Source organism: Vulpes vulpes, chromosome 3 (assembly GCF_048418805.1).
Source record: "Vulpes vulpes isolate BD-2025 chromosome 3, VulVul3, whole genome shotgun sequence".
Lineage (NCBI taxonomy): Eukaryota > Metazoa > Chordata > Mammalia > Carnivora > Canidae > Vulpes > Vulpes vulpes.
This window is the reverse complement of record NC_132782.1, coordinates 137,382,082-137,396,533: the sequence shown is the minus strand read 5'-3', so window position 1 is coordinate 137,396,533 and position 14,452 is coordinate 137,382,082. Positions and strand designations below refer to the sequence as shown.

The 14,452-nt window shown below is 37.6% G+C and overlaps 1 long non-coding RNA gene across 1 annotated transcript in view; it reads right to left on the bottom strand.

Annotated features, from left to right (window-relative positions):
* LOC112924415 (uncharacterized) overlaps positions 1-14,452 on the bottom strand; it is a 97,148-nt gene that overhangs the window by 10,077 nt on the left and 72,619 nt on the right. Inside the window, exons 3-4 of the long non-coding RNA XR_012000789.1 lie at positions 7,114-7,249; positions 4,338-4,442 (exon numbers count right to left, since the gene is read on the bottom strand). This is a non-coding gene — a long non-coding RNA (uncharacterized lncRNA). The remainder of the gene's footprint in view (positions 1-4,337; positions 4,443-7,113; positions 7,250-14,452) is intronic.

The window sequence follows — 14,452 nt, the reverse complement described above, 5'->3', positions numbered from 1 at the left end:
TCAGTATTTTTTAAGGATTGTCTCTAAGCCAAACATTTCCTAATCTTTCTTGGAGAACACTGGTGGCTAAGTGACAAAATGGCTATGGTTTCAGACCTTAACTCTAAAACTGCTGAGTTTATTGATACATAGCCAGTTCAAGGAAAAATTTATTTATTTATTTAATATTATATGTATATATATATATAATTATTATATATATTTTTTTTCCTTCAACTTCTGTGGTATAATCAATTGTCCGCAATGTCTGAGCTAGTACTCATAGCACTGAGGACAAGTAGCAATTTCTATGAAGTGACAGATAAGCGGTTTTAGGGGAAAAATGCCAAGGATGATTCATTTGAAATCAACCTTGACAGTTTTCTTGCTGACAAAAGGGAGGACTAGAACAAAGGTTAAATTCCTCAGTTCTACTTAAGGCTTGCTCCTCCAAGCACTGCTAGTTCATCAAGATGAGCCATTTGATTTTCTCCTGTGGATTTAAGATCTTCCACAGTCAGACTTGCCCTACAGAGCTTCTGCCAGAAAAAAGAATTTTTCCATGTTTCTACCAACCATGCACTCAATGAATGTGACTTATTAATGCAAGTTGACCATCAAGGTCTAAATTCTACAATAATCTTTCACAATAATGATTTAGTGATCATTAACCACCTTCTCTCTGAGTAACCTTATTACTAGAAGTATCAGTATTAGAAAAGTCGCTTATTTGACCTCATGTGCACCTTCTCAGCCTCTGGCTGGAGTCACAAAAACAGAAACATGGCTGTAGGGTGAAAGCAGGTGAGCAATTTAAGGGACACACGTGCCCTATGAACTATTGGGAGTTGGCTATTTGAACATTCTCATCACTGCTTTCAGTAGCTGATAGACTACTGTGTGCTATAAAAAGCACTGGAGCTTCAGTAAGTTTCTGTTTTCATGTTAAATTCACATTTTATCAGCCTACTCTAGATTCCTGTCTTCATCAGCATCACACTAAAAATAATTATTACCTGTTTAGTATCATATAATGCTGTTTAGGCCCCACAGAAAATAAATTAAGGATACTCAGGTCTTAGCTTCTGGGGCCTTATGATTTTGAACAGCTGCTGACAACAAACAAAGAAAGACACATGAGCTATACAATAAACAACTGCAAGAATTAGGTAAAATGTTATGTTGAGAACAAGTGAGACAGTTAATTTAGGTAGACCTTTAGTTGGTGAATGTAGAGGCAATTATAAAAGCAACCCACAGGGAACTGCTGGTTTTTTTAAAGGGCTTAATTAATTATTTAATTGAGACACTCTTTCCTGGAGGAGGGAAAATCTGGAGATTTTGCACATTTGGTGACTGCAAAATACTAAAATTCTGGGGTAGGAGAAATATTCTACATTCCTGTCATTTTTATATTCAAACCTTGCAAGAAACGGCATCAGAACTAAGGTCTGGCAAATTCTGTTGGATTTAAGTTTTGCTGTTAGCCACATGTCACTAAGAACAAATGTGCTATTTATACTGAGAAAAGTATAAGGATTGTGCTCAAATGTATATTTGAACTGAGGCTTTGAAGGTGCTCATTACTATAGAAAATGTTTTGGATTTTTTTAGGTGAAGACAAATAATATATTTCTTATGAAAAAAAATAACCATAGTCTCCAAAATGAGAAATATGTACTGAGTGGCATTATTTTACATTTTTGCAAAATGGAGGACAGCTGGATTCTCATAGCTTCTGCATTCAATTATTGCAAATCTTGTTTTTTTAAAAAAAATAATGATTGTATATAATCAAAGGTTACAACATGATGTTTGATACACATATACATGGCAAAATAATTATTACAGTTAACCTGATTAATAACATAGCCATCTCCAAACATATTTTCTTTTCTGTGAAGAACACCGGAAATCTACTGTCTTAGCAAATTTCCAGTGTACAATACAGTTTTATTAACTACACTCATCATGCTGTCCATTAGATCTCAAGATACTATAGAAAATAAACACTAATACGTTAGATATACAAGTGGACACGTTTTCACAGCATCAGTAAGACAGTTAAAGTCAATGAACTTTGAAGACAAATTATCATGAGGCCATGTTTATACAAGCACGTCTGAATAGTTGGAGTTCAAGCATTTATTTCATCTACTTTGTTCAGGGCAAACTGAATTAACAAAAGATAATGGGCCTCATTCTAATATCTGTCTCCCTAGTGCCTTATTGACATAGCCGAAACCCTCCAAAAAGTGGCAAGTGAATTCTTTCAGCTAGAAAATATTAATGATTTGTTTTCTGCACATTTTATAATATTTTAAAAGAACACCTCTGAGACAGATGCATGAAAAAGGCATCTAGTATGAAATGACGGAAATCACCCTGCTTTCCTTTTTGCTCTTTGGCAAGCAAACGTAGATCTGAGGTTCCAGCCAAAGGCTCACTTACACAGGGTGATTTCTATAGATACACAACTTACTTTACCACAAAGCATAAAAAATGTGGTTTTCTGGAGATAAGGATGAAAATCCACTAGATTGAGAGCTGTCATCTATACTTTAAAATATTAGAAATAAAATGCTCTTAAACAGAGAAGATCCTCAAAGAGATGCCTTAGTATGGGGATGCTCAACAGAGTTTTCAAAACACACACAAAACATCTACAAAATTGAAAGCTTCCTCCCCAAATCAAAAGGCTCATGGAGAATTGTCCTGACACAATTCTGCACTCGTTTTGGCTGCACATACACTGAAATTGTCCTGATACAATTCAGCTCTTATAAGGAAATCATGACTTGAATAACACAATTGCATTGCAGAGAGTTCAAACCCTCCTGTGAAGCATTTTCCCTGAGCATTGGCTAGAATTTTATTATGGACTACTATGGTATCTTTGTCTTTAACATTTCAGCCAGAGTGTATATTTATTCATTCATTCAACCATCAAGTGCCTATTGGATGCCAGCATTGGGGATGTAAAATGAATATGCTGTGTGGCCCTGAATTTTTTGAATTTGACAAGAGGTAAAAAGTGCATAGAGAATATCAGTGCTGTTCAAAAATTTCGAATGTTGTCAGGAAAAACACTCACCTCCATTTGGGGGAGCTTCATCAAAAGGAACAAATAGAAGGGTAGTCCAGGCAATGGAAATGACATTTATTTATTTATTTATTTATTTATTTATTTATTTATTTATATTTTATTTATTTATTCATGAGAAACATGTATTGAGAGAGGCAGAGACACAGGCAGAGGGAGAAACAGGCTCCATGCAGGGAGCCTGACGTGGGACTGGATCCTGGGTCTCCAGGGTCATGCCCCAGGCTGAAGGTGACACCAAACCTCTGAGCCCCCCGGGCTGCCCGGAAATGACATTTATAAAAATGTGGGGACAGAAACAAAGGCACTTTGGGGTCATGACAAAACAGCTCAAAATAAACTGATGGAGGGGAGAGGGTCGCTGGCTGATCCAGTCGATATAGCATATGACTCTTGATATAAGGGTCATGAGTTCAAGTCCCATGCTAGGTGTAGACCTTACTTCAAAAAAAAAAAAAAAAAGAGGGCTGCCGGATGGCTCAGTGGTTTAGCACTGCCTCCAGCCCAGGGCCTGATCTCTCTCTGTGTGTGTGTCTCTCATGAATAAATAAATAAAATCTTTAAAAAAAATTTTTAAAGAGTTGATGGGATTAAGAGATAGGCCAGATGACCAATGGAAAAGAAATCCTTAATGGAAGTTAAAAGCAAGAAAATGATCAGAAGTGCATTTAAGGACAATCGGAACTGTCTACATAGTCACAGCAATTATTAAATAACTGACCAAGAAAGCGATCTAATATAACTGCTCATATTCCTTCATCTTTAAATGCCAACTTCTTTCATAACTATTCTGCTAATCAGCAATTTTCTTTCAATATAATCAATATTTTCCTTATTTCGATATAATCTTGTTTTTCCAAATGGCTTTATTATTTTTTTAATAAATTTTATTTATTTACTTGTTTGAAGTGGCACATTCACATAGTTCAAGCATCAAGAAATATAGAAAGATATACTGCAATATCTCCTTTCTACCACCCCTGCCCTCTATCTGCCAATCTCCCATACCCCCCAAACAAGTAACCAACATTACTAGTTTCTCATTTATCCCTAGGAGTTTTAGAATGTATATACAAGTCAGTACAAGTATAGACTCTTTTCCTTTCTTTTTTTCCCACCCCAACAGTATGCTATTTTGGCACCCTTTTTTTCCCTACCTAAAAATAAATCTTGGAGATTGTATTAATCAGCTTGGGCTGCCATAACAAAACCCCATAGATTAGGTAGCTTAAACAACAGAAATTTATTTTCTCACATTTCTGGAGACTGGAAAGCTGAGGTCAGGGTGCCAGCCATGGTTAGGTTCTGGAGAGATTTCTCCTCCTGGCTTGCAGATGGCCACCTTCTCCCTGTGTCCTCACTAGGCAGAAAGAGATAACAAGTCTTCCAGTGTCTCTTATTATAAGAGCAGTGATCCCACCATGACATGATCCCACCCACCTTCATGACCTTATCTAACCCTAATTACCCCTCCCCCTACCTGCCCCAGATACCACAACATTGGTGGTAAGGCTTCAACTATGAATTTGGGGGAGGATACAAACATTCAGTTTACAACAGAGCTCTTTCCATATAAACACATAAAGAGCTTCTCTTGTTTTTCTTTTCTTTTCTTTTTTCTTTTTTTTTTTTTTTTATAGCTGCACAGTATGCTACTGCTACAACATACATCTTTAATGTTGAAACTGGGAAAAATAAAGCTGTCCTTAATCATTCTTAATTAACAGGATCTGCAAAAATAAAGTTAGAAGACATGAGTCCTAGAGACTGAGGTGATGTTTCTGATGAGTTTACACATAAACTGGAATTAGGTGCTGATGATTGCTGGAAATGTATCAAAACTTAAGCAATATGTTTAATGCACATTCATTAGCCCATCATTAGATCCTCAAAACATTGGCTTTCTAAGTCAGATACGGTTGAAATGTTATCCTAATATGAAGTTTCTGATTTGAAGATGCAAATTATATTAATAAAACACATAGCTATGAAATGTACTTTTTCATGTCAATGCTTATAGACAACAGTCAACTTACACCTGTTACCTAACAGGCCAGTCTAAACATGCGTGTACTTAGGTTTTGAGAAAGGCATTTGTAGAAGAAGATTTAGTGATCTCTATGAATAAAGTTTGAATGGTTATTTAGTTCAGGAAAGGGAAAGAATCAAGAATGAGGAAGAGAAAAAAGTATAGCCACAAAATACTTCTGGACAACCTTACTGAAAGCAAAATAATAGATTGTTTGCTAATCCAGCAGCCTGAACTATTGCTGCCTGAAGAAAGAGAAAGAAGAAGGGAGAGACATAATGAAGGTGGGTGAATAGAAAAATGTGTTCTCTTAAAATATGGCTTCACATGGATTCAGGGAAAGAGAGCAATAAATCAAAGAGGGAACCAAGGTTTCAAGTCCAGGTGACAGGGTAGGAAAGTAACACTGTTGGCTGAGATAGAGTGGAAGATATCTAGGATAGGGTGAGAGTTTATTTTATATACCTTATGTTTGGGGGCTAGTGAGATAAGTAGATTAAAATTATCAGAGGGCATTTAACAGGTTGAGGGGAAGAGAGAGATCCAGGATTTGTTTTAAGAAGTATTTATGAGAACAAGACGGGTGGGGGGGCAAGAAGGAACAAGGACAGAATGATGGAGACCACTCACACTCAGAGGTAGAAGGAAACAGATGGGCATTAAAGGAGAGAGTAGTCAGAGAAGGCAAAGGTGGACCAAGGCAGTGAGTTACAGATATCAAAAGAGGAGGCAAAGGAAAATGTGTCACATGCTGGCAGAAGGGTCAACAAAGACATGGGCCCCTCAATACATTAGGAGACCTCAGATTTTAGGATGTTAAGTAATGAGTTGAATAGTGAAAGTAAGCCCCAAAACTGCACTACACTGATACTTTTTTGAGAGGATGGTGAAGAAGAAAGACAGGATACAATGTTATTCCAAACTTATATTCCACTTTAAAGCCATAGAGTGCTTCCACATACATTCTCTCTTTTGCTGATATCTCGAGGGATAGTCCTGTAGGCAGATACGTGGAGAAAGATGCAGCAGAGGGGTAATCCAAGATGTGAATAGAAGCTGAAGCAGCAGATGCAGTTAGTTTCTAAGGGAAGTGAAAGAGGGAAGAATTTTGTGCTGGAAAAGGGTAGGGATACCTCTAATTTTGAGACAGAAAAAAGAAAACCTAAGTGGGTAAGAGACAACATTTTCAGGTAAAAAGTTAAGAAAGATTTGTGACCAAAAAGACCTAAAGTAATCAAGATAACCTTGCATGGAGGGCCCAACTGACTGGAGAAATATGAGATGAGTGGGGGAAATGCTGATGCTGGCATAAAAAGCCAAAACACTGCATCCACACCCAGTCACGAGCTCCCCAGATCTCAAATATAATACCATGTCCTCCCATGAATGTAACAATGAGAGGACACTGAGGTACTGAAACCATGAGTGGACAGTTCAATGTCTTTTTTTAAAAAAAAAGATTTATTTATTTGAGGAGGAGAGAGAGAGAGAGAGGGAGAGGGAGGGAGAGAAAGAGAGAGAGTAGGGGGAGGGGCAGAGGGAGAGAATCTTTAAGCAGACTCTGATAAGCACAGAGCCTGACACAAGTCTCAATTCCAGGACCCAAGATCATGACCTGAGCTGAAATCAAGAGTCAGATATTTAATGGACTGAGTCACCAAGGCGCCCCAACAGTTCAATGTTTCAAATAACATCAGCAGAGATTTTAAGAGAAGTTCCTCTACTCTAGAACTCAACGTAGAAGTCGGCTTTGAGTTTCCACCTCCAGCCCACTCCACAGGAAGCAAAACATTAAGCAAGCTGTTAGAATAATGCATTCCCCCAGGACTTTTTCAAACAACGGGATGTCAGTTTGTGGTCCAGCCTCCAGGCACCTTCTTTAGAGAGTTCTGCTTTTTCTGAGACAGTACCCAAGTGGTTTTAACTGTCTCCATTAAAAGACATGTATGTTAAGAAATAAATTCAAGTTTGTATTCTATGAGCTAATACCCTGGGATATTACCTATCTTCCTGGCTTGGTGTTTGCTTTGAGATGGAGTATGGAACCTCTGTTGATGCAATGCAAGTCATCCTTGGGATGGTTTTCAGGCTGGAGCCAAAGGGGAAGAAATCCTCTTTCTTTGCTGGTAAAAGAGCTGCTAGGATAGGATGAGAGACCAAAGTTACTAGGAGCCATGCTCCCCATGGCATGGAGAAAGCTATCTGTAAACAGAATCAGAAACACAAGTCAGAAATGAAGAGTGTTAAGTCCTAAAAGTGTTCCTGATAACTGAATCCAGACATCTCCAGGACCAGTTTCCTACATCCTGTGTTTGAGTTACATCAGCCAATAAATTCTTTTCATGCCGGCAAGTTGGGATTTTGCTATTTGCAACCCAAAGTGCTCCCAACTTGTGCACAAAAACCTTATACTTACAAGGTGCTCAATAAATACATATTGATTATCTGGTTGCTTCGGTATTACTGATTTTTCTGTGCCTTTTGCTTTTGTGCTGGTTTGTTTTTTGTTTTGTTTTGTTTTTGTTTTTGCCTACAACCTCTTTTTCAGTGAGGCTTGATCAAAAATAAGGCTGTAATTTTCCAGTAATAACCGGGAGCTCCAGCCCCTCAAAGCTGACCAATATGACTGTGTATCAGTTTCCTAATCTGTAAAATATGGCAAATAATAGTAGCAGCTACTTATTTAGAACCTACTACAGGGGATCCCTGGGTGGCGCAGCGGTCTGGCGCCTGCCTTTGGCCCGGGGCGCGATCCTGGAGACCCGGGATCGAGTCCCACATTGGGCTCCCGGTGCATGGAGCCTGCTTCTCCCTCTGCCTGTGTCTCTGCCTCTCTCTCTCTCTCTGTGTGACTATCATAAATAAATAAAAATTAAAAAAAAAAAAAAAAAGAAAAGAAAAAAAGAACCTACTACATTCTAAGTTCTGGCCTAATGCTTAATATGCATTATTTTAGTTCTACAGCAACTTTGTAACACGTGCATAATGATTGCCATTTTATAGATGGGGAAGCTGAGATGCAATGAGCTTAAATGAATTGACCAAGGTCATACAGCTTGGGTGATGGAATTCTGATTCACATCCAGATTTGTCTGAGCCTGTGCTCTTTCCAAGGTCCTATGACACCATTCTTATTCAAAAAGCTTTTGTGTATATAATCAGATAATGCAGGTAAAATTGCTCTAAAAATAAAAAGTAATCAAAAATCGTTCTCCAACTGACAACAAAAAAATGTGGAAGTGGGCCCAAATATTAGTGAGGAAGATTTAGGTTTAGAACATTCTGACTACCCCAATTATGACATTAGAAACAGTAACTGAAAAACTAAATGATGAATCTCATATAAACGAGAAATTATATGAAAAGAGAAAGTGCAGCCAAGATTCTGTTCCATTTCTGAAGCCTCAGTACAATTCCAAAAGACATAAGTAAGCTTTGCTAAGCTAGGGAGACATTTCTAATTTTCTTCATTGAACCAGCAATATGGAGGACCCAGCATTTCTTTGTGGCCCTGTTAATGAAGTTCCTTGTAAAATGAGAGCATTTGCACTTACAGATCTGGATGGCAATATCCGTGGTATTTAAAATGAACAAACGTGCAGTCATGCTATGTACCATTAAAGTATATGCAAATCCTATTTTGTGTAAATTTAACTGAAAGAAGGTTAAGACCAGGTCTATGTGCTAAGTGACCTTTTGGAGTAAAACATTTGTGTTCCTCAAGCTATAACTATTTCAAACAATGACTTTTTGTAGTAAAACACCTGTGTTCCTCAAGCTATTACTACTATTTCAAACAACTTCAAGGAAACCACATTGTGAACTGTTTTATGTCCATTTCCTTCATTAGGCTGTGACTGCTCAGGGCATAAAAATTGTGTCTTACTCATCCTCTTATCTCTAGAATCTAGTATAGATGAAATTTGGCATAGGTTGCATTATGACTTTCAGAGGTTCTGGGAACTTTAGACTACATGGACCTCTTCTGCCATAAAAAATATTACAAATTATATTTTATGATCATGTTAGTAAAAAGATGAATACATTAATATTATATATTTAAACATTTTCTTTGACCTAAGATTTCTTTTTTTCTCCTTCTGACTTTAAAAGAAATTAAAACATTTACACAGGTCCCTAAAAATATTATGGGCTCCTATCCTACGCCTATCCTATGTAGAGACAAGTCAGTCCTGTTATGTGTTAATACAATTTTGTTGAATGAATGAGATGAATAAATAATTTAAAAGTAATATTTATCGTGCTAGTGATCCTTAAGGGTTCTATTGTGGAGTAATTTTCAGTCAAAGTATTTTCAGAAAGAACTAATTAATAAAAATACTAGTATTCATTTAATCTGAAGCCAACTATTGAAATGTACCACTGTAGGGATCCCTGGGTGGCGCAGCGGTTTGGCGCCTGCCTTTGGCCCACGTCGGGCTCCCGGTGCATGGAGCCTGCTTCTCCCTCTGCCTGTGTCTCTGCCTCTCTCTCTCTCTCTGTGACTATCATAAATAAATAAAAATTAAAAAAAAAAAGAAATGTACCACTGTAAACAAAATTAAAAATCTAAAGCAGTGTAGAAGCCCATCAAAGCAGCAAAATAAATATTTTAGAATAATATCAAAAAATAAAATAAAAATAAAATAATATCAGACATTGTTATAATTTTGAACAAATACAGCACACCTCTTAAATAATGAAATTTAAATAATTTCATTTTTTTAATTTTTAAAAATATTTTATTTATTTATTCATGAGAGACACACAGAGAGAGAGAGAGAGAGACATAGGCAGAGGGAGAATCAGGCTTGATGCAGGGAGCCAGATGTGGGATTTGATCCCAGGACTCTAGGATCAGGACCTGGGCTGAAGGCAGGCACTAGACCACTGAGCCACCCAGACGTCCCGAAATTTAAATACTTTCTTATTTAAACCCTAACATTACAAGAAAGTCAGTTCATAAAGTAGATCCTTAAAAAACATGGGTTTATACTTGGAGCCAGATGAGTATTGACTATAATAATTGAGTTAAACATGTGCCCAAAATGCTAAGCCTGCTGCCTTTTACAACATTGTTTTTGGAACTCAGCATTTCTCCACTGTTGTTTTTCAGGGACATCTTTTTTTTAAATGGGAAACTGATTGATGAAATCTTAGCCATGAATAAACACTAATGCATACAATAAATTAAAACACTATCGTTATATAAGAAAGGTTTATTGGCTAACTGTGCTATTTCTTCTAGTAATTCAAAGTCTAGTGTTTAATTTACAGAATTATATGGGGAAGTCAATTATTCAGTTATTGTAGAAAACTGATTTTCAAAGTTATGCTTTGGGAGGCAACCAGGCTGACTTATTAACTGACCTAAATCATGGAGTGTCATATCTGACAGTTTTTCCCATTTCAAAATGTATCAAACAATGTCCAAACTATGAGGAAGCATTTTTTGCATTGTCTGGACAGTGTTGTGTGCAAATTAATATCTGGATAATAATTCAGACTCACCTTTCCAAAAAGGATATCATACATATAAAGTAGTGCTACTATTTATGGGATGGACATTTACCAGAATTGCTTTTAAAGGCTACATAATAAAAGCACATTAAAGCTGCCTAAATTAATTAACCATAGATATTGAAATGGGTTCAGCTAATGGATCCTGCCTCTCCAGAGAATGCCTCTTTTAATAATAAAACAAAAGCAAAAAACATGTTTTTCCTCCCTGTTTTCATAAGATGTAGCCATCAGACCAAGAGCAGGAGGGGCAGTGGGACTGCTCACACCATCCCTGAGCCAGCAGGAGGGAGAGGTCATCTAGAGATCACTCTTGCTTCTCCTCTCCAAGGGCAAATGGGCTGCCTCAGCAGCTGTCATATCCTGCTGTCCTTTGAAACAGGAAACCAGTCTAGAGTTTCAAACTTACCTTCTGCATTGCATTACCAAACTGGCAGTCTTGCCAGATCCTTGAAAATGTCTGTTACACCTGAGGGTGGTGAAGGTTTTGAGGGATTGGTAAACAGGAGGGCATTCATGTTTGGGCGCTCTCTGGCTTAGGTATGTGCCATCTATTGGAAGTTTGCAAGAGAGAGATGGAAGAAGCATAGAAGAGTAGAAGACACACAAGGTCATTTGGTCCGTCTCATGCCAGTAGGTAGAGTCACATCCCCAAGCACAGCAGAACCCATAAGGCGTCTTGTAATGAGACTACTAGTTATCCAAGGGCAAATAACGAGGAGTTTCAAAGATCTAGGTTGTGAACTCACAAATCATGGTTACCCAACTTGCTTTTCAATCAGACAAGTCCCTATTTTCCTGTGTTTCCCACACAGCGTCCTGCTTTTGCCCTCTTATTGCTCATTAGCAGTTCCAGCAGAGGGCAGGCAGGGGAAAGGAGAAGAGACATATGTTAGAGCAAATGATCTAGAGTCTTCTGAACACATTAAGGCAAATTTTCTCGATTACTAAGAACAACAACAACAACAGTTTTTTTGTCCAAATGTTGTTGGTGGTACTTTCTGTCTATATAAAGTATTACCAATTTTCAGGTCTCCTCTTTCAAGGAATTTACCGTGTGAAGACACACGAAATAGTGAGAAAGTCATGCTCTAAAGCCACCCCAAGCTATCTCAAGTGAAGTCATGGTTTCAAGAGAAGGAAGACAGGTCTTTGCGTGCTGAAGATGGCGATAATACTTACAGACTGAAAGCATAAACTGAAGTAAATAATTAGTGCAGAGAAATGAGAATCAACGTCTGTGCAGACGAAATCGTTAAGGATTCTCTGAACAGGCTTGGGTGACAGCCTCAGCGAGAGGACTTGCAGGCATCCTGGTAGAATGTGATTTATGTGGGACAGGTCTCATCAGATCTCAGCACCAGGCTTTTGCAGTGAGTGGCCAAAGTGCAGGGACTGGTTGGCATTCGGGGTTGGTTGGCATTCCTGGAGGAAAAATATTCACTATCTTTCCATATCATTCATTAAGGCCTGTGTGACAGTGTCATGAGCAACTCGCTGTGGGGAGGTCTTCATCAGATAAACAGGGCTGCAAAATTCGTGGCCAAGGAATGCAGGCCGGAGAGGCACTCCCAGCTACAGCTGCTTGCTACCTGAACACCTGGCTTAGAACCAACGAGACATGCTGAAACCAGGAACCCCGGCGACGAATGGCAATGGTACAGCCGCTTAATCCTGAAATGAAAAGTAATTGCTTCTGGCTTAAAGAATAAAGGAAAAACAAGATCAGCCTTGGCTGAATTACATTTTTTTTCCAAAAACAACCATGCTGTAGACCAGGTTCTAAAACCTGCTTGGTATTTGAAAATGTGAGGAAATGGGTGTTTTCTGTCAATATAATTTAAATCCAGCCAGAAGTACTGATACATAAGAACACTTGAATGCAAATACATTTTGATTAACATGATTAAATCAACTGTGTTTACTTTCGGCTCTCAGGGATGACATCTGAAATTTAACTTGCCTACGCGTAATTTCAGAAACTCAGCCTTCAAAATAGCTGTTTCTTCCTTTTCTTTTATGATGCATTTTCTACTGAAAAGTCTCAGCAGAAGCTATCAGAGCTCCTTTTTTTTTCTTTCTACAGATGAAACTGCAAATGGAGAAATATGAAGCAGGGGGAGGGGAAAGACATTTCAATACTTGTAATATATTCCCAAGATGAAATTGTCTTCTCTATAGAAAAAGGAATTCATAAACATTCACAAAGGAACTGCTGCTGCAAGTTTAAATTATTGTTAGAAGGATCTAAAGATGCCTTTAACCCATGACTGAGTAGGTAATATTCATATTTTTACTTGTTTTACCTCTCAAGGGGCTACAGAATGACAAATGTCAGATTTTCTGTATATAGAATCTTCATTTCCTCAAGACCAAGGAGGCAATGATAAAGAGTAAAAACACAGCAAGGGTGAGAACAAATGAATTTTGCATTTCAAATTTCAATTTTCAAATATATGTATTAATATAAAATATTTGTGGCAGGCTCACAATGATGTTGAGAAAACTAATTAAAATATTTCTTGTTTCCTAGAGCCATACAATCACCTATGCAAACAGCAATTTCACGTGGTTTCATCTAGTATCATAAGCCCTCACAGGAGTATAATCAACCAATAATAACCAGTAAGGAATAAAACCCAGTTTGTCTTCCTGCCATCATTCTGTGCAAATTCTAATATTATAAAACTAGTATGGCACATGCTATCTTCCTTCCTGCAGGTGCTAACAGTGAGGACATTCCTCACAGAAGGCTACTCACAGTCATTATTCACAGTCTGTATTTCTGTTTCATGAATTCAAAACAAAAAAATAATAATTCTTATATCAGAAGTTTTTTGGATAGCCATCAGTTTTGAAATTGTGTTTCACCAAACAGAATAGCATCATGACACTGACAACTATGTCCACTTTCCTGCGAGCTCAAGCCGGTGGACAGGGGCAAGGCCAGCCACAGATCCAATAACTTGACCACAGTAATCACAAACATGAGAGCCTTTTTAAAATGAAAAGTGTCACACCATTCATGAGGTAAAACAGCCATGAACAATATCAAGAATGCAAAAAATAACCACAGTCGATGAACTGTGCTCTCCATGGGAATATGACACACAGCCAGTGACCCTGAAAGCCACAGTACTTCCAAAGATGAAGGACTATGATACTTATAACACTTTGAATATATATATATAAAAAAAAAAAGCAGTCCTTTTCATACCAATACTCTGTCATTCTATGCCAGGAAAGGGTACTGAATGTGAAGATGGCCCCCATTTTTTTTTTTTATGCTCAGTGTGATTCAGATATTAGCAAGGTTTCTATTCCCATCATAGAGAAACTTTGACAAGCTTTCAATTCCTACAAAACCTGACAATGTCCAAAGGAAATATAAATTTAAAGTACAATGCAAACATATATTTTAATAGAGAGGCACAGTCATTGCAACCACTGAGGGGATTAGGAAGCGTATAGAATGTTGTTCATAGCAATTTTAACCCAAATATGTCACCAGCAGATTTAAGGCAATCTCTGTTTTCTATGTAAGAAAAATTAAAATTACAAAAATTTAAACTCCCAAGTCAAATATTATTAAATCACCAATGACATATTTTCTTCAAACCTCCTTACTCCCATACAAGATGACCCTGGGAGGAAGCAAAGGTCCTTCCTTTGTCTAGGGATTTCAATTACAGACTTACTCTTTAGTATTTGCATTTTGCTTTCTGGAATTACTGACAACTCAAAATTTTCAGCATTCCTCTGGGTAACTAACCCCCAAATGCCTCATAACTTGCTTTCTGAAAACAAATGTATTTCTTCAA